A 25,914-nucleotide genomic window follows, 5' to 3' on the forward strand; every position below is an offset into this window, starting at 1 on the left:
CAATGTGATCAAAAACATTATTTACAATACCTTGACAATAATATGTTTAGCAAAATCAAGACTTGTTCAACGACCAAAGAGATATGGGTGAAGCTTACCTAATTTTGCGTAGCCAATGATCAAACCAAGGATAAAAAGCTGGCCATTGCAATCCAGAGGTTTGATAATGCAAAAATGAAGCTCGACAATATCTAAGTGAATTTGATGAAGGTTTAGTAATGTAAGGATTATTTTGTCCGACAAATATCGAAAATAATAAAAATATCAGAATAGAATTAACAAATAATAAATTTGTGTTTTATCAGAATTAAAATGTTGTACCAGATGTTACAACATCTCGGACAACATCTATATGCAGCGGAAAATTAACTTTTATAACACAAATTGATTTGAAATAAATAGATGGACTAGATTAAATATGTACAAGTATAAATATTTGTGCGGTGCCTTATGGCAAAAATTAATCACTAGAAAAACCAAATCGTTTACAAAAACCTAACACTAATGATTATGACAAAAATCAATTTCCTCAACAAGTTGAGAAAACAAATGCTTTCTAAAAACAAACAACCAGAATAAAACTAAAACAAGAAAGCAAAAACGTGTTGCCAAACAGTAGATCCACGAGAAGCAATCTTCGGCCAACTTCTTCCCAGATGTTGTCCGCAGATGTTCTCAACATTCACAGCAACACCCTATCACAACTCTTTAAATCACAGCACGTCTCTTGAATAAGGTTTTCTCTGAAACTCTGAACGTGCACACATGAGTGAATATTGACCGAGAGAAAGAAGCCGCAAGAAAAACTCTCACTAAAAACTCGAAGAAAATATTCTCACGTGAAAACTTTTCACGAAAACTTCCCACGAAAAACACTCCGACTCCACGAAAATTCTACACACAAACTCTCTGAATTTTTCCCACAAAAATTCTTTCTTTTAAGCTCTCAAGAAAATCACCTCCACGAAAATCCTACACGTGAACTCCTCAACTAAAACTCTCTCACGAAAAACAGTCTCACGAAAACTCACACAAAAAAATCTCCACGAAAAATTCCTCCAAGTAAACTCTTCTCGCCCCTTTTTTTATTAAATCACAGTCGCCCACTTTTTAATCTTCATCTCTTTTATTTATAATTCACTTCATCTCACAAGGAAATCTACAAAATAAAGAAATCAAGAGTTAAATCAATAATATAATATCTTCAAAATCTTTATCATAAATATAATATCTAGAAAAGTCAAATCCAATATTCCATATAATCTTATCAAGAATCAAATTAGACTTAAGGAAGATATTATATCACAATAAAATCTTAACATAATTATCTAGAAAGGCAAAACCATAATTAAATATTATACTCAATTAAATCAACAAGGAAAAGATAATATTAGGGAAATAAATCAATAAGATATATCAATTAAAATTAGGAATAAATATTTCCTTTTAAGTAACATCATCATTAAATTAACATCTATTGTCAAAGAATAATCTAACCGCGAAATTACTTTGAAGGTTATGAGAGCATTACCCAGAGAATAAGATATGAAGATGGTGACCATGAGGAAATTCAAAGATCTCAACAAATTTGAGTTGCTCGACTTCTTTGCTAATATTAAAGCCCATGAGTTTGAGCTACGGATCCGGACATAAAAAGAGTCATCCACTTTACAATCAACAAAAGCTCTAGCTACCACAAACTCAATTCAAACCTGCAACGAAGAAGATTTAAACAGAAAATTTGTTGACCAGATAATTAATGAGGCTATATCATTATATGTTTAATTTTTTTAAAAAAATTTATGAAGAAAAGTAAGTCTAAATTCAATTATTATCGTTAAAAAGACCAAAATGATGATAATGAAGCTTTTTTAACTGCGGAAAGGAAGGTCCTTTTATTGCTGATTGCAACAGGCAAAAGAAAGACAATAAAAATCCATTTGAGAGAAGATGATCCAAAGACGAGAACATATCCTATAGGAAAAAAAAGGACCAAAAAGTGTTGATTGATGAGGAAAATAAGAGTAAATGAGCTTATTCAGACTCATAAAAATCAAGTTCACATACATCTACCAGCGAGAGTAATGATGAGAAGGTTCAGTTTCTGATGGAAGATACTGAGCCAGAGACCACAAAAGTCGAATTGAAACTGACGATGACATGGTATTTGATTTTGACTCAAACGAAGGTATACGCACAGATCTTATCATGGTTACATGGAACCAGAAACTTCTAATTTCAACCCGACATGTTAAAAAGTAGACGAAGTCAATCCGGTTACAATGGCTCAAACGTTTCTCAAAGAAAACCAAGTCCAACCGGACATTACTCTGCGAAGGGAAAGTTAGCCATTACCACGACTATGGACCTGTTCAAAAGAGATACCAACCAAATGAGAAGAATGAACGACATAAACAACATTCGATGAGAGAGAGAATACATCACATAACCTCACTGGTTTATGCACAAGCTTGCACTCTTTTGGATACACACACTAGCAAGCCGATTAGGCTAATTCTAGTATGAGTCTTGAAAGGGTTAATTCATTCAAGACCCAACTAGATTTAGGTAACAAAATCTTGTTTCAATGATTGGAAGAACTAAAGAAGATGATTCTTAAAAAATATTTTTCATTTCTGGACAGTAGATGTTTTAGACACATGGCTAGTGATATCAAACTGTTATTCACATTCACTATCCACAAATGACAAAAAATCACATTCGGAGATAACTCCAAAGGTAAGGCTGTGAGTAAAGGTAAGATTATCTATGCCAAGGTAATCATTAAAGATGTTTCATTGGTTGAATTTTTTTTTACAACTTAATTAGCATAAGTCAACTTTTTGATAATGATTACTTTGTTGAATTTCACAAATACGATTGCATGGTTAAATCTACAAATGGTGCTATAATATTAATCGGACCAAAAGAACAAAATACCTATAAAGTTATCCAGAATGATGATAAATAAATGCTGCTACATGTTTAGTTGTCTTGCATGAAAATAAAAATTGGCTATGACATAAACGGCTCAATCATTTGAATTTCAAATCGATTACTGATCTTAGCAAACAAAAATTGGTCTTAGGGTTGCCTAACATTATTTTACAAAAGATAAGGTTTGTTCTATATGTCAGTTAAATAATTAAGTCAGATCAACCTTCAAGAACAAAGAAAGTACCTCAATATCTTGATGTCTAGAACTTTTACACATGGACTTATTTGGTCCAATACCCGTGATGGATAGAATAAAGAGTGACAGAGAAACCGAGTTTACAAATAAACTCATTTCAACATATCTGAAATATAATGATATTAAGCATGAGTTTTCAGTTGCTAAATCACCTCAGCAAAATGGAGTTTTTTAGAAAAGAAATAGAACACTCAAAAAGTGGCTCGAACTATGCTACCTAACTTTGGTCTCTCTCAAAGATTTTTGGCTGAAGTTGTGAACATTGTAAGCTATACACTGACCAAATCAGTAATCAACATGAATTATGGAAAGACTCCCAATGAGAACTGGAAAGAAAAACATCCAGAAATATCATATTTCTACATATTTGGTTGTAATTATTTCATTCATAATAACGAAAATACATTTAACCATTTTTGCTGCTAAATATAACGCCAATGTGCTCTTAGGTTACTTTTCTGTTAGTAAAGCTTATAGAATTTAAAATTATAGAACTATAACAGCTGAAAAAACTATGCATATGGTATTTGATGAGTTTTCTATCTGTCAAGTTACTAGTAATATAAATATACATGAAATAAGAAGCAACTTTGATACTACTAACCTTGATCCTAGCAGTGATCATGAGATATATTTAAGAAGAATGACTGAAATCATCCATGAAGCAAGTCCAGCCGTCCATGAAGAACTTACACAGAATCAGATCGCTGAAGAAGTTGAGCCGATGATTGATCACCGGCTCGAAATACATCGAGAATAGGATGAAGCTTAAACTAATGAAGATCCAACCGTTCAATAGTCAGATCCAAATTCATTTTCACCAAGCCTCGGGCATAATAATAAGCATATACTCGAGCTGATCAACGGTAACCTGACCGTTCTTCTTAGAACTAGAAAACAAATGATATATGAGTTTATGCATGATGCATTTGTTTCTCAACTTGAGCCTAAGAAGATTGATGGGGCCTAGGAGATTCAAACTGGATAGATGCAATTCAAGAAGAAATTAATCAATTCGAGAGAAGCGTGATTTGGCATCTAGTTTCCCGATCGGAAAACCTACATGTTATTGGAACAAGATGGGTATTTAGGAATAAAATGGATGAGAGTGGATCAATTGTAAGAAATAAATATAAAATTATATCTCAAGGTTATAGAAAGAAAGAAGACATAGATTTTCATGAATCATTTACTCCTATAGTTAGACTTTAGGTCATTAAAATATTTCTTGAATTTGTTGCCTTTAAAGACATAAAAATACATCAAATTTAAGCTAAGTTCACATTTATCAATGGTTTACTAAATGAAAAAGTGTATGTTGAACAATCTCATGGATTTGTTAGTCACATTCATCCTAGTTATGTTTATAAACTCGATAAAGCATTGTATGGTCTAAAACAAAATTCTCGTGCATGATATGATACATTAATTAAATTCTTGCTTGAAAATGAATTTGTAATTGGAACCGCAGATAAAACACTGTTTAGATTCAGTAATGGTGATCATTCACTTTTTGTGCAAAATTATGTTGATATAATATTTGGTTTCACTAACGCTAAACTGTGTGAGAGATTATCTAAGATTAAACAGAAATGGTTTGAGATGAACATGATGAAAAAATTAACATTCTTTCTTGGATTACAAGTAAAATAGTTAGAAGGAGGCATTTTCATCAACCAGGACAAATATACCAAGGATTTATTAAAGAAGTTTGGCATGAAAAATTGTATTGTGAATGTCACTCCAAAAAATTCATCAATCAAACTAGAAAAATACGCACGGATAATCTAAATAGACATTACAATGTACAGATGGTTAATTGAGTAACTTCTATATCTGGCCACTAGCCAGCCAGATATAATGTTTGTGTTTTGTTTATGTGCTCGCTTTACACTAATACTTAACAATCTCAATATACTTCAGCTAAACACATACTTAAATATCTTAAAAGAACTCTATGTGTGGGTCTTTTGTATTCCAAAGACTCAAGTTTTTAACTTATTGGATATTTAGATGCAGACTATGCATGTTGCAAGATCGACAGGAAAAACACCATTGGATCATGTCAGTTCTTAGGAGACACGCTGATCTCTTGGTTCAACAAGAATCAAATATCGATATCCACATCAACGACTGAAGCTGAGTATCTAGTCACTATGAGTTGATATGCACAACTACTTTGGATTCAACAACAATTATGATATTAAGGAATTCAAGCAGCAGAGTACCCAATGTTATGTGATAATACATATATCACAACAATCATCTATAATCCCATCTTTCAGTCTCGAACCAAACACATTGACATCAGACATCATTTCATCCGAGATCATGTAATGAAGAAGGATATCAGGTTGGAATACATTTTAACACACAATCAAGCTGCCGACATATTCACTAAACCACTTCCAGATGATAAATTTTATTATTTCTGAAATATATTTTGTTTAATTGATTTAAATTAACGCATAAATTTAGGTGAACAAAATTCGAGATAATAAAACAATGTACTCAATCAGTACACAACTTTGTCCGCTCTGGCTAGAGTTTTTGGAAACTTAGTCTTATCAAATGCTCTTGCCATTTTTCTTTGAAACAAATTAATCTTATTGAAGAGTCCGATTTTAAATATTTCAAATTTTGAATTTAGTATTTACTGATTTTACAATTATTATCCATATTTAAATGTTATTTTTGGATGTATCGGTCTAACAATAACTCATGAACTGAGGAAAAATTGATCTTAGTAAACTGAATTCCAAACCCAACGATATTGACTAAGCTAAATTGATTTATATAAATTGGGCTAGTCAAAGCAGAACACACTCGGACCTAAATTGAAATGTATCTTAAGACTCTTATCAATTATCAGATATCATCATTCAGTCTTAAAGACAACAGTTTATACCATGGGGCTAAAATGATTTTTGGATAATTTTTTTCGTACCTTGCTGACATAGCCAGAAGCAACCTCATTACATTTTGTAAGGATGTAACGAATGATAACCTGGACAATAGCAACTGCTACATTATATGAAACATATTCTTTTTTAAGTTTGAGACCATTGCAATTCAGAATCTATAAATAGAGATGAAAATCAGTTGAGCAGAGGTGACCAAGTTACCGATATTATCAAGTTTCATGAACACTTACCGAGTCCCAAAATTAAAGCAAAAATGCTCCCACACTAAGCCACAATTTACAAAATATTATATCTTATCATTGAAGATCATCAAGTGTTAGAAATTCTTTGTAATTCATTGTATTCGAGAACAATTCGTATACTGTTTATTCGCTCAGTTGAGTAGACTAGAAGTTTCAGTTTGGCAGTTTCAAGTCTAAACTGATTGAGTTTTTGCAAATTGTTTCTGAAGATCAAAACCTTCTAATGTGAGTCTTCCCAAAAAGAAGAAGGTGTGACATAGAAACTCCAATACTCGGAAATAATTTTGAACGAGCTATTTGAAACTGCGAGTATGGAGCATGAATCCATTTTGTGCAACGTTCAAGGAACCAATATTTGCATCACCCAAAAGCTACTCCCAGCGATTAGACTTAATCTACTCTCCCAAATGGTAAATTATGCTCATTTGAGAACTCGAGTAATTTCGTAACATGGAGCTAGTGATACTAGATTTTATTTTCTTCTAAAAAAATTATTTTTATATGAAAAAACACACTTTAAATATGAATGCTTAAATTTGAAAGGAAGAAATAAGGTAAAATATGTGAGAAATGACCAAGAACAACTATAGGTGTGATTGATTTACACGTGAAAACCGAAGAAATCTAACCCTCTACGTAAAAAAAAACTAAGTAAATTATTCGGATATCAGATTATATATTTCTAAAATGGAAATAAATCATGTAAAATCGAATAGAAATATAAGATAGCATAGATGAAAAACCATCTCTTCTGATGATTAGTACATGCTCGAATCTGTAAGAAAAGATCGACACCAAATACAAATTCCAATTTATTATATTTCAACGTCCGTTAATTGTTTGCTCAATTCATCAATCAATGCACTTAAACCATTGTAAGAAGATCCACCTTCTCCAACAGCCTTTCTTGCCATTTCCTTCCACTCCTTAGCTCTGCATCTGATTTCCTCCGCCTCTTCCCCTACCATTACTTGCCGCACCGCCGTAGACACCGCCGCACTCGCCACCCCTTCGCTGCCGACTTTCTGCCATATTTTATTTCCAACAGAAACACCGGTCTTCAAAACATCAGTCACCAATTTTTCGTTAAAAAACTGTTCTGCAGACAAGGGCCATGTCACCATAGGGACCCCGGCGCATATGCCTTCCAAAGTCGAATTCCATCCACAGTGCTGTCACGAAAACCCCTATTGCTGGATGATTTAGAATCGGCAACTGCGGCGCCCATCCTCTAATGATCAACCCTTTGTCTTTCGTTCGTTCCTCGAATCCTTTGGGCATCCAGTCTTCGATTTCATCTTCTTTGTTTTCACATTTTCTGAGTACCCATACGAACTCTTGCCCCGATGCCTCAAGCCCGATTCCGATTTCGTGTAACTGAGCATGAGTAAAGCTTGTTTGGCTTCCGAAACAGGCGTAAACAACAGAATCAGGCTCTTTTGAGTCCAGCCATGACTTCCATTTGTCTGCATCAACGGCAGATTTCTTCCCCCTGTGTCCTCTTCCTTCATTATTTCCACTGTCACATAAAAATAAAGGGCCTATGTTCCATGATCTTCTTCCCAAAACCGTCCTGTAATGATCAGAGTAAGCAGGTTCCAGCTCGTAAAAACTGTTTACCAAAACACCGTAGCTTCTCCAATCCGATTCCCTCACTTGCTTTAGAAGCCTGCCAAGGTCACTCTCATGTTCTTCGAAATCGGCTTGACATATTTGTGTCCTAAGAAACTCGAGTCGGTGAGGAAGATCAGGCACGAAAAACGATTCCGAATCCGAGGAAACATTCTTGAAAGGCTTGTGCCGCTGCATTTGCTCGCCCACACATAGCGCTAAACAGCTCGTTCCATGGAAAACCAATCTCGGGATATCGAATTTCGCCGCAGAATCGACAGTCCAAGGGAAGAACATGTCTGAAACAATAAAATCGGGCTTAAATTCATGGACCAGCTCCTCAAATGGTTCTTGCATCATAGCTATGGCTTTACCAAACTGTGAAACTAATTCATCTGTGTTTACTACCTCGAAGCTAACGACATGATCTGGTAATCCGGATTCTGGATGTGGAAATTTGATTATTTTTAAACCAATATCGATCCCTGATTCTTGGGTTTCTTTGATGGGTTCTGCAAAGAAAGGAGTGGAGATTATGGTGGATTTTACACCTCTTGAAGTGAATAATTTGGCCATTTCTAGTGAAGGAATCATGTGACCTTGAGCCAAATAGGGAAAGAAGAAAGCATGTAGCTGACCCATAATGACGGAAAATTTGAAGAGATTAGAAAGGAGTTGAGAAGACAACAATATTTTCTCAGGATCTCTTTCTACTCCTCCACCTTATTTATCTTCGCCACGATTAAAGTTTGGAGATAAAGCTGTTTTTCTGTAATGTCCATTCAACCGCACAAAATCCATCAAATTTAAAGGTCGTGAGCGTCCTCCTTGTACAGAACTTGGCGTGGATCAAAGGGCACCCGGCCACATGTAATAACACCAAAACCAACGTCGCATCTCACACTGACGTGTACGTAGCCACCGGCTAAATCTAAAAAATATTCTATTTTTCTTTTTTTCTAATTATTTTTTCATAAATATATATATATATATATATATATAAATATAAATCCCCAATTGACCTTGTAGATTTGGAAATACTAATTCAGACATTGAGGGTAGAAGAAAGTGGTCAACCTAGAGAAATGTTTGAGACTAGGTCTTAGCGAGATCGTTCGTCGCTATTAGCGATGACTCAATCACCGAAAATGGTCAGAAGACAAATTCTTTTAGGGGACATGTTGCAAGCTACTGCAATGAGAATCATCTACCAGGTTCACCCAACAGAAGTGCAAGTGTGATATGATCGCATCGGCAAAATACAATTCAAAAGAAAGTATATCGCTTTAACGCAAATTATAATAGAGTTTAAAGTGGATATCGAAATCAATTACAACGATGAGGATATATTGAGGCTTGCGAATGAAAATATCATGAAAAATAGGCTTTTAATTTAATCTCAAGCATGTGCGGACAATAATGAAATATCGTCCAATGTTTACTCTACAATTTACTGATCACCTTGTTGGCAGGAAGAAAGCGAGGACCTCATATTCGAGATACTCGTCCAATGGTCAGAAGGTAGCAAAAACAAAAGAAAAAAAGAATAGCAAAATCGATCATAAAGGATATGACTGTAAACTTAAATAATATGTTTGCAAAAGTTTACTGAGTATACAACATTAAATGACTAAAGTTGAAGTGAAACAAAGATAAGTCGAAATAGATGAGATGAAATAAAAGTTATCTTAGCCAAATATGAAGTTAAATATCACCAACATAAGATGAAGAAATACATAATCCTTTCCAAGTATACTTCGCAAATAACAGATGACTTATATTTTATGAACGTCTATTTCAGGAGATTAGCAGAAGATGAAATGTCTAAAATGTGTAGTCAACCTTTAAGTTTTAATGTAATTTTATTTTAAGTTAATGTAATTTTCAATTAACTTAAATTTTAATTGATGTATTTCTTCTTTCAATTAATGTAATGTAGTTGTTTGAAACTAACTATTGCAAAGTGGCAATTGGAAAAAAATGTTGCAAACTAACCGTAAAAAAAGTAGTTGTTGCATGACAATAATACTATATAGACACCTTATGCTCTGCAATTCTTCATTCTAAAAGCACACCTGTTTGGAAACAACATAGACTTATATTTGCTGAAAGAATTATTGCGCATAAATTAACAGGAAATAAATATTAAAAAACTGGTATATTCGAATTGGGTATCGTGCTCGGTGTTGTCAACACGGCACACAACACAGCAGCGAAAATTTATTATTTAACACGGAAGTAACTTTAACAAATGAATACTTGAATTTAAATTATGCACAAACACAAAGACTTGTGCAATGCCTCATGGCACAAATTTCACTAGAAAACTTATGTAGATTGTTTACACCTCAAACGATACTAGTGAAAGAAACAAAGATAAATTCCTTGACACTCCAAGGAATTGAAATATGCATAAAAAAAACAACAAATTAAATCTAGATGCATCAGTCAAACACGTATTGCTTAAAAGCCAAATGAAACCACTCTTCGATCAACACTCTGCGTCAGTGTTGTTCTTCGAGTGTTGGCAACACTAATTTGCAACACGGTCACTCGATAGACGGACCACCCTTACTTCGTATGCAACTCTTCACGAACTGAATATGCTTCAGCAAAACTCCTGTCGCCGTCAAAGTGTTTTTTTCTCCTTCCCCCTTTATTGATAATTGACCCTCTTATATATAGACTCTTCTTTGACCTAGATCTTCATGGATCCTTCACACCTATAAACAAGGAAACTAGAGTTTAATAGGAATCAAACTCCAATTTAAATATAATACCTTATATCCTATAGATAATTTTCCAACTAAATTGAATCATTCCTAATGATAGGATATATTAAATATTGGAAAACAAATCTATTAAATTTGTCTAGAAGTGCAAAATCAAAATAATATCAAAAATGAATTCGGAATACAATATTCATTTCATTCTCCCCCTTTTTGAAATTCTGGACAAAAAACTACTTCAAAAAAAAAAAAAAATTTGACAAAAATAACCCAACTCCCCCTGAGCCATGACTCCCCTGAGTTGTAAATTGCTTCTCCCCCTGAATTGTCAAGACACAATATCATTACTTCAATCAGCATATATCTGGAGAATAACAAAGAGAAGTAAGCATAAAACAAGTTCATTAGAAACAAAACAAAACAAAGTAGGCATAAAACAAGGAGCAACACATGAGCCTAATCAACTTGTTCATCAGTGTCTTCCTCATTATCACTGTCTTCCCGATTAGTATTTGAGGGACCAGCCTCCGATCCTAGAGCAGCATCTCCATCTCCCCCTTTTTGGCCAGAATGAACACCTACCTCGAGGAGCAGCCGATAATCCGCAATAAGTTTTTCATAATAGGCTATTGTGGCATTTGATTGGCTGATTTGCGTGTTTGCATAGGCAATGGTTTCCTGGGCTTGTTGAATTTGTTGAAGACCAAAAGCAATTTGTTCATGGACCTCGAAGACCATCAAAACAATATAGTCTTCAGAGTCAGAGAATGACGTAGTAGTGGTGTTGCCAGCACCGGGGGCAACACTGGGAGCAACACCAGCAGCAGGTGGAGGAGCAGATGAGGGAGCAGTGGGAGCAGTGCGTGGTGTAGCACTTGTCGCAGACCACGGAAGATCAACTACTCTTTTCCCTTTAAAGTATGCAAGTGAAATTTTCAATGGTTCTCCTATGTCGATCAACTGATCCTCAGCATCAGAGACAAAGCCTTGGGATTCCAGAATGCCAAAGATCAAGGAAGGGAATGGGAGCTTCGTCGATTTCAACCCACCTTCTGCAAATTGAAGAACAATGGTGAATACCAACTGTCCAAAATTGAAGTTGCGCCCCGTTCCGATCTTAAGAGAGTAACTTATTGTGGTCTAGTGACCACGGTGGTGTTAGAAGACGGAGTCCAGTTGCGAATAGCAGTTTTGTGCAGGACAGAGTAAAATGAGGTCAGATTGGCCGCAGCAAGTCGCTTGGGAAGACTAGGAAATTCAGTGATAAGGCCCCCCGTGAGTTCAGCTGTAATATCGTTGATGTGCGGGAGTTCATCCTCATATTCAGGAGTGGGAGTGTTGTAGAACTCATTAATGGTGTAGGGAGAAAAATAATATATGGTATCTCGGACAAACACCCTCTCATACTTGGCAGATCTCCTATCACCAACACTAGAGACCAAATTGCAGTAGAATTCGAGGATTGGTCTTCATGTGTAATGCATCACTGAGTTGACAGTGGTACTCAATCGGCGGGATTGTAGGAAGGCAGTCAGATTGTATTTCCCGTATGCTTCGAAATCTATGTTGCGTTCCTCGATAAACTCTCTATGAGCGTACAGATACCATTGAGCCACAGCCGTCTCAGTGTAGAACTTCGAGGAGAAGGAGGATGCAAGGTTGTAGTCATCCAAATCAGTGTTGTCAGCACTTGGTTCAACACGGGGCTCAACACCATCAGTATTTTCCTTAGTCTTACCTCCTTGATCAGAACCATCCTTAGATTCTTCGCCTTCAGTCTCGGATTCTGATAGGCTCTTCTCAAAGATCTCAGGTTGAACATCCCCACTTTTATTCTCAGATTCTTGTTTTTTCTTTGATTCGCGCAAGCTGTTAAGAAAATCAGCCAGCGATTGTTCGTCATCCGATGAGAGACTGACCTCTGGAGGGTGGTCAGGCGGAGCAGCAGGAGCAGAGGTGGAAGCCGATGTCCTTTTCGTGGGAGAGGGCCGCTTTCGAGCAACCAGCTCAAAGTCTTCATCATTTGAATCATCTCCTGATGAAAAATCTGGATCGAAAGCAAAATAGGTGGCCATTCGGGGTTTCTTTGGCGCATCAAAGTTTGGGCTATACCCTGCTTGTCGCTTTGATTTCCTTCGAAAAACTGGAGGTTGAGTGGGAAAAACCCTTCGATAAATCTCGTTATCAATGGGGTTGTCAGCATCCAGTGGATTTCCAGGCTCTCCAGGGAGAATTTCTTCCAACGGGACTGCTTCTGGGTCAACAGCCATCATCTGCAATGGGTTTTCATGAGGGTTCTCAGACGGTGGTGTTGTTGGAGGTGTTGTCGCCAGAGGAGAAACACCATGACTTGCCACCATTTCACTTCGTATGTCCTGTGGATCGAATTGATGATCTGCCATTTGTTTTATCGAGAGGGAGAGTGAGAGACTGTCAATTAAGAAGGGCAATTGTCAAAGTTACGGAAGAAAACAGAGAGCAATAATCAAATTTTGATAACTCCGAAAGAAGAGAGCAAAAACGAAATTAATTAGAATTCAAATAAATTGGTATAAAAAACAACACATCAATGGTAACAAATAATTTCAATTTCGGAACGTTGCACAGTAACGGTAAAAAAAAATTCCGGACTCAACGTTTACCATTTTCGAAATTATCTTACTAAATTGCACTTTTACTCCTTACATCCAATGGTAAAGAACAATTCAAGTCACAATAACTTTTAAAGACCAGCCTGAGCAAAAACACTTCGAGTTCACCCCATATCCATAAGATGTCATTTCTTTTCAACATGGCCAATTAAGGTTTTTATCAACTGTCATGAGTCAACACTGATATGTCACTGTATATGATGAAATCACGAAACAAAAGTCAATATGCATGTCCTACATATGCATCCAATATGATGAGTTTTTCAAAATGTCAGGCAGTGTATAAATTGTGCAGTGTCTGAACTTGGTGTTGGCAACACCTCCTGGCAACACCACTGAGTTTTAATTCAAAATTCCGTAATATTTTATTTAGATTCAGAAATGGTAGCTCCCACACTAAAAGAACGATCTTCAAAGGACTCCCCTAGGTAACTTTTTCCATTACTATTTTTACTTAGAAGTGGTAGCTCCCACACTAGAAGAACGGTCTTCAATGGACTCTTCTAGGTAGCTTTTTTCATTTTCTTCTAAAACTCCTTTTTTTATTTGCCTCTTTTCTGTTTTTCTTCTTATGCTCACATTTTCCAAGTCACTTTTTCACATTAGACAAAATCACGATTTCCATGAATATCCTCAACTACTCGATGTCTTGGATTGAGCATAATTTATTCCCCATCATTCGGTTGGAAGTATGAACACTCAGAGAGTGCCTTTCAGAAATTTGCCTTCACTGCTCAGTCATTGCACAAATAAATAGGATGATTATGAATATGCAGTATGCCTAATATCCTAGTAATAGTCATGCACAAACGGATGTTGTCTCTGGTGTTGGCAACACCATGGACAACACTGAACAAATGTTTTTAAAGTACACACATGCTGAGAGATTTCCGAAGATTGGAAAATCTCTCAAAATCCAAAGGTTTCGTGAAGATATCGGCCAGCTGGTTTTCAGTCCTGACAAACTCGAGTCGTATAATACCTTTTTCAACCAAGTCTCGAATAAAATGATGTCTTATATCTATGTGTTTAGTTCGAGAATGTTGAACAGGATTCTTAGAAATGTCTATGGCACTAGAGTTGTCACAATACACAATCATTATGTCACTATGAAACCCATAATCATCAATCATTTGATTCATCCACATAAGTTGAGAACAGCAATTGGCAGCTGCCACGTATTCAGATTCAGCTGTGGACAGAGAGACACAGTTTTGTTTCTTACTAGCCCAAGATACAAGATTAGTTCCTAAATAAAAACACCCTCGCGAGGTGCTTTTTCTATCATCTAAATCACCTGCCCAATCAGAGTCAGAGAAACCTACCAAGTTTGTGTTTGTGTCATGAGTGTACCACAAACCAAATTCTAGTGTACTTGCAATGTATCTTAGTATACGTTTCACAGCTTTTAGGTGCAAAATTTTTGGATCTGCTTGGTACCTAGCACATAAGCACACACTGAACATAATATCGGGTCTAGTAGCAGTTAAGTACATAAGACTCCCAATTATGATGCGATACATGGTGTTGTCAACACTCTCGGCAACACCATCCTTAGATAACTTGTCACTCGACCCCATAGGTGTTTTCACATGTTTTAAGCTGTCAGTAGAGAACTTTTTGATCAAATTTTTTGCATACTTGGACTGACACAAGAATATACCATCATGCAATTGCTTAACTTGTAATCCAAGAAAGAAATTTAGTTCACCTACCATGCTCATTTCGAATTGAGACGCCATGCAGTCCACAAACTTACTCACAAGTATTTGGGATGAGGCACCGAAAACAATATTATCAACATATACTTGACAAATCAAAATATCATTATTTAGTTGTTGAATGAAAAGGGTTTTGTCAACCTCACCTCGTTTGAACCCCAAGTATATCAGATAGTTAGCTAACCTGTCGTACCAGGCCCGTGGAGCCTTTTTCAGTCCATACAGGGCCTTTTTCAGTTTGTAGACATGGTCCACGTGGTGAGGGTCTTCAAATCCCTTAGGTTGACAGACATAAGCTTCTTCATTTAAAATGCCATTCAAGAAAGCACTTTTCACATCTATTTGATACAATTTAATACGCATATGACATGCAACATCAAGTAACAATCGGACAGACTCCATTCGTGCCACAGGTGCGAAGGTTTTATCAAAATCCACCCCCTCAACCTGTGTATACCCTTGAGCTACCAATCGAGCCTTATTTCGAATAATGTTACCAGATTCATCTGTTTTATTTTTGAATATCCATTTTGATCCAATAACATTGACATTCGAAGGTCTGGGAACTAAGTCCCACACATCATTGCGGACAAATTGTTCTAGTTCTTCATGCATGACATTAACCCAAAATTCATCCTTTAGAGCCTCATTCACATTTTTAGGTTCAATTAAAGACACAAAGCATGAGTGGCTTACCTGGGCGAATGTGGAGTTCATACACACTAATCCGATCATTTTTCGGTAGTCAACCTTCTCCTTTTTTCTTGTTTGCACATCCTCATGTATTTCACCAATAATTTGTGATGATCGGTGATTCATTTGAATTTTGCTGGGAATATCTCTTCCTTCATTGTGTATCACATCATCATCATCGTCATTTTCATTTTCCATGGCTTCCGTTCTGGTTAGTGGCGGTGTTGTACATGGTGTTGCCTCACTGGGCTCAACACTAGCCTCAACACCAATGCTGGTTGATGGCTCACTTGAATCCAACAGTCCCTCAGTATCATCCTCTTTGGTTTTTTCTGTTAGTCCTGCAAGATCATCAAAAACAACATTAATAGATTCAATGGTTGTTCTTGTTCTTAAGTTAAACACACGATAAGCCCGAGTATTCATTGAATATCCGAGAAATAGGCACTTATCACTTTTGGAGTCGAATTTTCGCGAGATGTTCTCGATCATTTAGAACGTGGCAAATACATCCGAAAACATGAAAGTATTTGAGGTTTGGTTTCCTCCCCATGATGATTTCATAGGAGGTCATAGTGGATCCACTCCTTAGAAATACACGATTGAAATGTGACAAGCTGTGTTCAAGGCTTCAGCCCAAAACCTTTTTGACGCATTCTTTGAGCTCAGCATGACTCGTGCCATTTCTTGAAGAGTTCGATTCTTCCTTTCGGCTATTCCATTTTGTTGAGGAGTTTTAGAGGGCAGAAAATTCATGAGAGATTCCTTCCTTTTCACATAGGGAAGTAAAAAGAGATTTTTCAAATTCTTTGCCATGATCAGTCCGTATTTTAACAACTCTCTCATCATGCAAATTAGTTATTCTTGCATGCAATTTCTTGAAGACATCAAAAGTATATGATTTTTCTCTTATAAACCTTATCCAAGTGAAACTGTGAAAAATCATCAACACAGACGAGTGAGTATTTCTTACCACCCAAGCTTTCAACATCCATTGGACCCATTAGATCCATGTGTAGAAGTTCAAGACACCGTGTTGTCCCAAAGTGTTGCAACACCGGGTGTGCAACACGGGTTTGTTTACCTTTTTGACATGATCCACATATATATGCATTATCTGAACACAAATTAGGCATACCTCTCACGGATTCATACTTACAGAGATTTTTCAAGGTCTTGAAGCTCACATGACCCACTTTTTGATGCCATAGATCCAAATTGCTTACCTTGGCACTTCGACAATTATCATTATCTCCCACAAGGTAGCAATTATCAGCAGACCGTGTTCCTGACATAACACAAACATTTGCATCATTAAAAAACTTCACAATTATTCTTGTTGAACCTAACATGTAAGTCATCGTCACAAAGTTGACTTATGCTTATTAAATTTTAGTTAAGTCCTTCAACATGTAGAACATTGTGAAGTATGGGAAGCCCATCAACATTTAGGGTTCCTTTGCCTACAATTCTCCCTTTGGCACACCTCCATAAGTTACACGTCCACTTTTTAGTTCAGAATAATCAATGAGGTGTTCTTTAGAACCTGTCATGTGACGGGAACACCCACTGTCAAAGTACCATGCTCCTGCAATGTTAGTTTTTAGTGATATATAAATGACATTGCATTGTATAACAGTTTTTGGTACCCAAATTTTCTTAGTGGAAGAACTTTTGACTGTGATGTTGGACATGGTGTTGGACAACACCTTATGCAACACCTGATTTGAATGCCACCTGAGATAGTCAGTTCTGAATTTGTAGCAGAATGGTTTGATGTGCCCAGACTTACGACAGTAGTGACAGATGAAATGATGCTTTCGCTGCTTTGGATTTGAGATTGATACATGCTTCTTGTCTTGAGCCATCTTTGCTGAGAAGTGACTTTTTGACGGTGAGGAAGCTTAACAGGATGTTTTCAGTGTCTGTTCAGAGACCAGCTTTGAGCTTTGTACAGTTTTCATGGGTGGATTTTCTGTTTTAGCGATAGCGTCGACTCCTACACCCTTCACAAATATTGTGGTCCTTGAACTGGAGTTAGACGACTCACCATGTTCATACATACTTGCAACATAACCAAGGCCAGATCTGCTGTCCTTTCCCATATTCAGTACTGTGTCAAGTTTTGATGAGCTTGAATTGAATTTGGCAAGAGTTTTTGATGCTTTCTCAAGGTCATCTTTGACTTTACATAGTTCAAGATCCTTCCTATTCAGCAAAACTTCTAGACGAGACAAGTTGCTCTTCAACTCAGTGTTTTCTTTTGACAGTAATGAGTTTGCCTTATTTCTTTTGAGCCAGTCATCATAAAGTTCTTCATACATCATTTGGACAATTTCCATAGTATGCTCTTCTTGGTCAGATTCCTGAATTTTGTCAGCTTCTGAAATTTCCAGAGAGTTAGCATTGAGACACAGTGATTCTGACACAGTGTTGGCCCTGATGTTGCAGCACCAGTGCAACACCAAAGGGATTGACCTGCAGTTTGTATGTTTGTTCCTGGATGGCAGATAAAGAGGTGCAATCATCTCTTTCCTTGGTTTCAAAATCATCATCAGGGTCCTCATCACTCAGTGTAGCTGCCATATTTTTGTTTTTGCGAAGCCGATTTGCGCACTCATTTGCATAATGACCAAATCCAGAGCATTCTCTACATTGGACTGAATCAAGTTTCTTTGTTTCTGTTCGAGCTGATGAATCATTTATCGATCTGAAATTCCCTTGAGTTGATGTAGTTATTTTATTTCTTTCAAAAGGAACAATCTGTGGTCTTGATGTTGATACAATCTTCTTCTTATCTCTCATTCTTTTTAGGTAGTCGCCAATTTTTTTTGTGATTAAGGAGATTATTTCCTCGCCAAGATCAGAGTCCTTTGCCTCTTGAATTAGGCTATCCACAGAATCATCAGTAGTTTGTAAGGCAACAGCCTTCCTAGTATTTCTTTTCTGTAAGTCTAGATTCATCTTAAATGTTCTGAGAGAGCTAATTAGGTCTTCCAGATTAAGTGTAGAGGTGTCCTTGGATTCATCAATAGCACATATTTTGATATTAAAACGCTCAGGAAAGGATCTCAGGACCTTGCTAACCAGTCTTTCGTTTGACATAGGATCACCGAGACTAAAGGCTTCATTTGCAATCTCACGCAATCTCCGATCATATTCCACAATAGTCTCGTTTTCCTCCATCCTTAAGCTTTCAAATTTAGAGGTTAACATCCTGAGTTTGGTTCTGCGAACACTTTCAGATCCTTCGCAGTGCTTTTGAAGAATATCCCAAGCTTCTTTGGCAGAAGTGCAGTTGATAATGAGACTAAACATATTGACATCAACAGAGGTGAATATAGCATTTAGCGCCTTTGAGTTGAAGTTCGAGGTTTGAACTTCATCATTGGACCAGGAACTCTCTGGTTTGCTTCGACTATCTCCATCATCATCAACTATCCTTGGTGGAGACCAACCATCTAAGACTCGTTGCCATGCCCTTTCTTCGATAGATTTGATGTACATCCTCATCTTGACTTTCCAGATAGCATAATTCGAACCATCTAAGACTGATGGTCTAAAAGCAGTGTTAGTCGCTAGTGGATCCATTAAGCTATCAGTGTATTTCCTGTAAAAACAACAATAAACCAGAATCAATCACTTAGTGTATCAAGTGAAGGCTCTGATACCACTTGAAAGAATTATTGCGCATAAATTAACAGGAATAATATTAAAAAACTGGTATATTTGAATTGGGTGTTGTGCTCGGTGTTGTCAACACGGCATACAACACAGCAGCAGAAATTTATTATTTAACACGGAAGTAACTTTAACAAATGAATACTTGAATTTAAATTATGCACAAGTACAAAGACTTGTGCAATGCCTCATGGCACAAATTTCACTAGAAAACTTATGTAGATTATTTACACCTCAAACGATACTAGTGAAAAAAACAAAGATAAATTCCTTGACACTCCAAGGAATTGAAATATGCATAAAAAAACAACAAATTAAATCTAGATGCATCAGTCAAACACGTATTGCTTAAAAGCCAAATGAAACCACTCTTCGATCAACACTCTGCGTCAGTGCTGTTCTTCGAGTGTTGGCAACACTAATTTGCAACACGGTCACTCGATAGACGGACCACCCTTGCTTCGTATGCAACTCTTCACGAACTGAATATGCTTGAGCAAAACTCATGTCGCCGTCAAAGTGTTTTTTTCTCCTTCCCCCTTTATTGATAATTGACCCTCTTATATATAGACTCTTCTTTGACCTAGATCTTCATGGATCCTTCACACCTATAAACAAGAAAACTAGAGTTTAATAGGAATCAAAGTCCAATTTAAATATAATACCTTATATCTTATAGATAATTTTCCAACTAAATTGAATCATTCCTAATGATAGAATATATTAAATATTGGAAAACAAATCTATTAAATTTGTCTAGAAGTGCAAAATCAAAATAATATCAAAAATGAATTCGGAATACAATATTCCTTTCATTTGCTTCTTCAAAAATGTCTCAATATTCCAATAGCTCCGGCTCCACAAGTGAAAAAAGTCCAAGTTGAAATTGATGACAAATGTTATGATCGGGGGGAAGAACCGATGTTATTGATACTTCAACAAAGCCAACAAATAGTTGAAGCATGTCAAAGTAATAATGAGATGCAGCAAAGAAGAAGGTTCATCGAAAAAAATCGTGAAGTCGTACACGCAAGGCTCTTCAATGATTATTTTTCCACAAACCCGATGTATCCATATCAAATTATATAAAGTGATTTCATTCCAATAATATTATGATTGATCATTTGGATAAGATTTTTTTATTTTTTTATTTTTTTTATGTGAGAACTAGTGTTGTTCATCTCTCGGTTCGGTTTTACGCAATTTATTTTAGTTTTTTTGGTTTTCGGTTTTATAAATATATAATATGATATTATGACTATTTTCTTTCTGTTCGGTTTTGTTTTCTATCAAAATTGTTTGGTGATTTCGGTTTAGTTTATTCTATTTTGACAAAAATTAAATTAGTAATTAAATTTTATTTTTAAATATACATTTTTTGTTAGGTATTTTAATTAAAATCTTTAAATATAAAATATGAATGAATTAAATAAATAACAATCAATTAAAATTTTATAAAAATATTTTTAATTCGTTAAATATCATTTCATAAAATATATAATCTAAATAAAACATAAACTAAATTATTAATTTAATTATAATCCGATTTTTAGTCGGTTCTATTTTGACATTTATAATTTTAAACCAAACCATATAAACTTCGGTTATGACATTTACATATAAATTAAAAAATTCAGTTTTCGATTCGGTTATGTTTTTTGTTTCTTCGATTTGGATTTACGGTTTCTTTGGCAACAAAGGTTTGAACACCCCTACAAGAAAACTCGTGGTCGCTATCATTTGATTCGCACTAGATAAACTCTCATATTAACATAATAGCCTGCGAATTACGTTAGTTACGTATACCACCGGACAAGCCTATGTGACAAGCTCGTCCGAGAAGATATTGGCAGGGGAATCGAACTCCTGATCATTGATTGAGCGTATACCTACTATACCAACTCAGATATCCCTAGGCATTATCGTTTTATTCATAATATAATGAACTGCATTAGTAATTTGAAATTAAAGATCACAATTTTAATTTCTAGTTATGGATATATTTAGATTTTATACTTTAATTATTATATTCGATGTTTAATAATTCTATGGCAAAACGAAGACAAATATCCGAAGCTCATTGTACGGTGATTAATGTACGGTGATTAATTCTCATTGATCTTAATCTGTATTTTAGGTTTAGTTTTAATTATGAAAAACTTTTTCGGATGATGTGTAGAGATTAACAAGGGAATATTGTTAGAAGTTTGGATTAAATTTATGGTTCATGAATGTGAAAGTGTATTTTGATTCTCCATATTTTTGAGTTAGTTGTGTATCATTTTGGAAGTGTCTTTTGATTTTTCATATTCTTGAATTAATTGCAATAAAATTGAGTCGATTAATGTTGCATGACTTTTGTTGTATTCACCCGAAGACATGGTGCTGACGTATTTGATTCAATAGTCATCTCTTGAAACACAAGAAAAAAAAATCAAATATTTGGGAAATAAGAAATGTGTTTTAAGATTGTTAGTCAAAATGCTAAAATCTGTAGTACGAAAAACAATTTTTATATAACAATAAACAAAAACAGTGTCATATAGATATAGATCGAGCACTAAACAAAATAAGTATGCAATTGGAAATCTAAATATTGAGTAGATAAAATAATAGAAAACAAGCAAATAAATCAAGTAATGTACAAAGTACATTTTTCTTTTTTTTAAAAAAAAAAAAAATCGTCCCCTTCGATGATGATTCGAGGACCAGGACGGACAACTGTTTCCCAGGATACAATGGCAAAACCATGCAACAACTTAGTACGAAATAACTACACTGGCGAACTGAAAATGTAACTTCATTTTATCACTAAAACTTAACAGATGCCAAATGAAAGCTAGCAATATGAAATACAAAAAAAATACTTGAGTGAGATCTTGAGTGTGTTTGTAAAATATATATTTTTTATATATGAATTGAAGAAATGAACAAACTATTTATAAGCTCCAAAATACACACTAAAAGTCATGCAATGTTAATTAACTCAATCAATTTTGAAATTAACTCAAGAACATGAAGAGCAAAAAGTCTCCGATTAATTTACGAATGTGAAGAGCCAAAAGACACTTCTACGATCATGATTAACAAGCAACTAAATAATGTGAAGAGTCAAAAGATACTCCTATATTTATGATTCATAATTTTTTTAAAATAACTTAAAATTTAATTCAAATTTCCAACAATTATGCCCGCCGTGTGAATCTTCGTCACCTTTTGCGCGCACACATTTATATATGTTGCGCAACGGTTTTGTGAATAGCTGTTGAAATAGCAGTCACAATTTCTATAAATTCATTTTTTCGATCTCCTTTCCTGGTGTATTTTTACTCATACGTAAATCTGTAGTATTTTGCCGTCTGTTGTTAATTTACTATTTTAGTAAACCATATACACAACATGCATCTCAATCTTGTAGAAGATCTGTCGAGGTGGGTTTTCCAAAGGAGCAAAGAGAGTCATATCTTTTCGATTTTGAGTCATTTTGTAACCTTGAAATTTGAATGATTGAAACCAGCAGATAACACCACCGAAGAACAACCATTACCATCCCTTGTAACGATTAATATAGGATCGACTATGTAACAAATGATCGACATTAATTACAATTTTTAGGATTTATTATATTTCAACGTCCATTTATTGTTTGCTCAATTCATCAATCAATGCACTTAAATCATTGTAAGAAGATCCACCTTCTCCAACAACCTTTCTTGCCATTTCCTTCCACTCCTTAGCTCTACATCTGATTTCCTCCGCCTCTTCCCCTACCATTACTCGCCGCACCGCCGTAGACACCGTCGCACTCGCCACCCCTTCGCTGCCGACTGTCCGCCATATTTTATTCCCAACAGAAACTCCGGTCATCAAAACATCAGTCACCAATTTTTCGTTAAAAAACTGGTCTGCAAACAAGGGCCATGTCACCATAGGGACCCCGGCGCATATGCCTTCTAAAGTCGAATTCCATCCACAGTGCGTCACAAAAACCCCTATTGCTGGATGATTTAGAATCGGCAACTGCGGCACCCATCCTCTAATGATCAACCCTTTGTCTTTCGTTCGTTCTTCGAATCCTTCGGGCATCCAATCTTCGATTTCATCTTCTTTGTTTTCACATTTTCTAAGTACCCATACGAAATCTTGCCCCGATGCTTCGAGCCCGATTCCGATTTCGTGTAACTGAGCATGAGTAAAGCTTGTTTGGCTTCCGAAACAGGCGTAAACAACAGAATCAGGCTCTTTTGAGTCCAGCCATGACTTCCATTTGTCTGCATCAACGGCAGATTTCTTCCCCCTGTGTCCTCTTCCTTCATTATTTCCACTGTCGCATAAAAATAAAGGGCCTATGTTCCATGATCTTCTTCCCAAAACCGTCCTGTAATGATCAGAGTAAGCAGGTTCCAGCTCGTAAAAACTGTTTACCAAAACACCGTAGCTTCTCCAATCCGATTCCCTCACTTGCTTTAGAAGCCTGCCAAAGGTCACTCTCATGTTCTTCGAAATCGGCTTGACATATTTGTGTCCTAAGAAACTCGAGTCGGTGAGGAAGATCAGGCACGAAAAACGATTCCGAATCCGAGGAAACATTCTTGAAAGGCTTGTGCCGCTGCATTTGCTCTGCCACACAGAGCGCTAAACAGCTTGTTCCATGGAAAACCAATCTCGGGATATCGAATTTCGCGGCAGAATCGACCGTCCAAGGCAAGAACATGTCTGAAACAATAAAATCTGGCTTGAATTTTTGGACCAGCTCCTCAAATGGTTCTTGCATCATAGCTATGGCTTTACCAAACTGTGAAACTAATTCATCCGTGTTTGCTAGCTCGAGGCTAACGACATGATCCGGTAATCCGGATTCTGGACTTGGGAATTTGATGATTTTTAAACCTATATCGATCCCTGATTCTTGAGTTTCTTTGATGGGTTCTGCAAAGAAAGGAGTGGAGATTATGGTGGCTTTCACACCTCTTGAAATGAATAATTTGGCCATTTCTAGTGAAGGAATCATGTGACCTTGAGCCAACAAGGGAAAGAAGAAAGCATGTAGCTGACCCATAATTACGAAAATTTGAAGGTTTCGATAATTAGAAAGCAAATATATCATCAGGTTCTCTATCCACGGATGGGAATACAAGAGAAGATTGTTCTCCATTACTTAATTTTTTATTGACTAATGTCTTTGAGTTGGATTAGAGTAATTTGGATTTTATGCGTTAAGGACGAGAGAAATTGATATTTTACATATAGTCATAAATAACTGCTTATATCATACAAATTTGTTGAAAATAATAAATGGATCATTTACGCCACGTCATCTCCGCTTCGCCATGTCATCGTATTTTTCTTTCACCCGTTATGGGATCCAAGAATTCAAAGTGAATATTTTCAAATACATATGAGAAAAACATTTAAAAAAAAAAATTGACCAAACTTATTTAAGTATTCAGGAAACACAATACTAAGACTATTATCACCCACCTGAGTCAAGAAATATGGGCGTGGATGACATACTTGCTTATGTTACACAATTTTTAAGAGAGTAGGAAAACAGTGTCTAAAAATATTAATTCTTGATCAAAATGGACCTATGGAGAGATATGTTGAATGCTCTGCGCCAGTTTCGGCGAGGAGAGGTCGTAAATTCTCCCGGAGGATGGCGCGCATGCCCTGATATCGTGCAAGTGTGCTATGTTCATGGATTTTTTTAATTGGGTAGTCGATTTTGGCCAACATGGAGATGTTGATATGGCACATTTTCTTGCTCACAAAGGTGTTTCCAAGTGCACTACTACCACTCTGTTGATTTTGTTCCATTAAGTATTGGTCGTTTTGTAATTTTGGTCACATTAAGTTGGTCTTCTCAGTAATTAATATTCAGTATTGAAAGGGATGTTGTTCATAAACGTACAGGAAATAAATTAAAACATTATAATGTGTGTATCAGAAGTTAGTGTTGTGCTCTGGTGTTGTTAACACGAGCACACAACATGCAGCGAAAATTAAGTATTAACACACAAATATAACTTTAATAAATTAATATCATATTTAAATTATGCACAAGTACGAATACTTGTGCGATGCCTCATGACAAAAAATTCACAAGAAAATTTATGTAAATCGTTTACACCAAAAAACAATACTAGTGAGAAAACAAAACCAAATTCCTTGACACTCCAAGGAATTAAAAATGCATCAAAATAAACCACATAAAAACTAGATGCATAAAATAAAAACGTATTGCTTAAAACAAACACAACCACTCTTCGATCAACACTCTGCGTCAGTGTTGTTTTTGAGTGTTGTCAACACCAATCAGCAACACGGTATATGTGAATCAATCACACAAAATCTTCAACACAAAAATCTTCAACATCTGAACTCTCTGTGTGTTCAGAAAAATCCAGCAGCTCTCATACGCTGTAACATGATCAACCGATCACACAAAAACGTCTCATCAAAATAGGCT

The 25,914-nt window shown here is 35.9% G+C and overlaps 2 pseudogenes; both read right to left on the reverse strand.

Moving 5' to 3' along the window:
* Nucleotides 1-7,062: 7,062 nt before the first annotated feature.
* On the reverse strand, nt 7,063-8,777 carry LOC142527518 (scopoletin glucosyltransferase-like; annotated as a pseudogene).
* Nucleotides 8,778-22,954: 14,177 nt separating this feature from the next.
* LOC142527237 (scopoletin glucosyltransferase-like) lies at nt 22,955-24,540 on the reverse strand (annotated as a pseudogene).
* Between the last annotated feature and the right edge of the window lie 1,374 nt (nt 24,541-25,914).

This window comes from Primulina tabacum, chromosome 15 (genome assembly GCF_025594145.1).
Source record: "Primulina tabacum isolate GXHZ01 chromosome 15, ASM2559414v2, whole genome shotgun sequence".
Classification (NCBI taxonomy): Eukaryota; Viridiplantae; Streptophyta; class Magnoliopsida; order Lamiales; family Gesneriaceae; genus Primulina; species Primulina tabacum.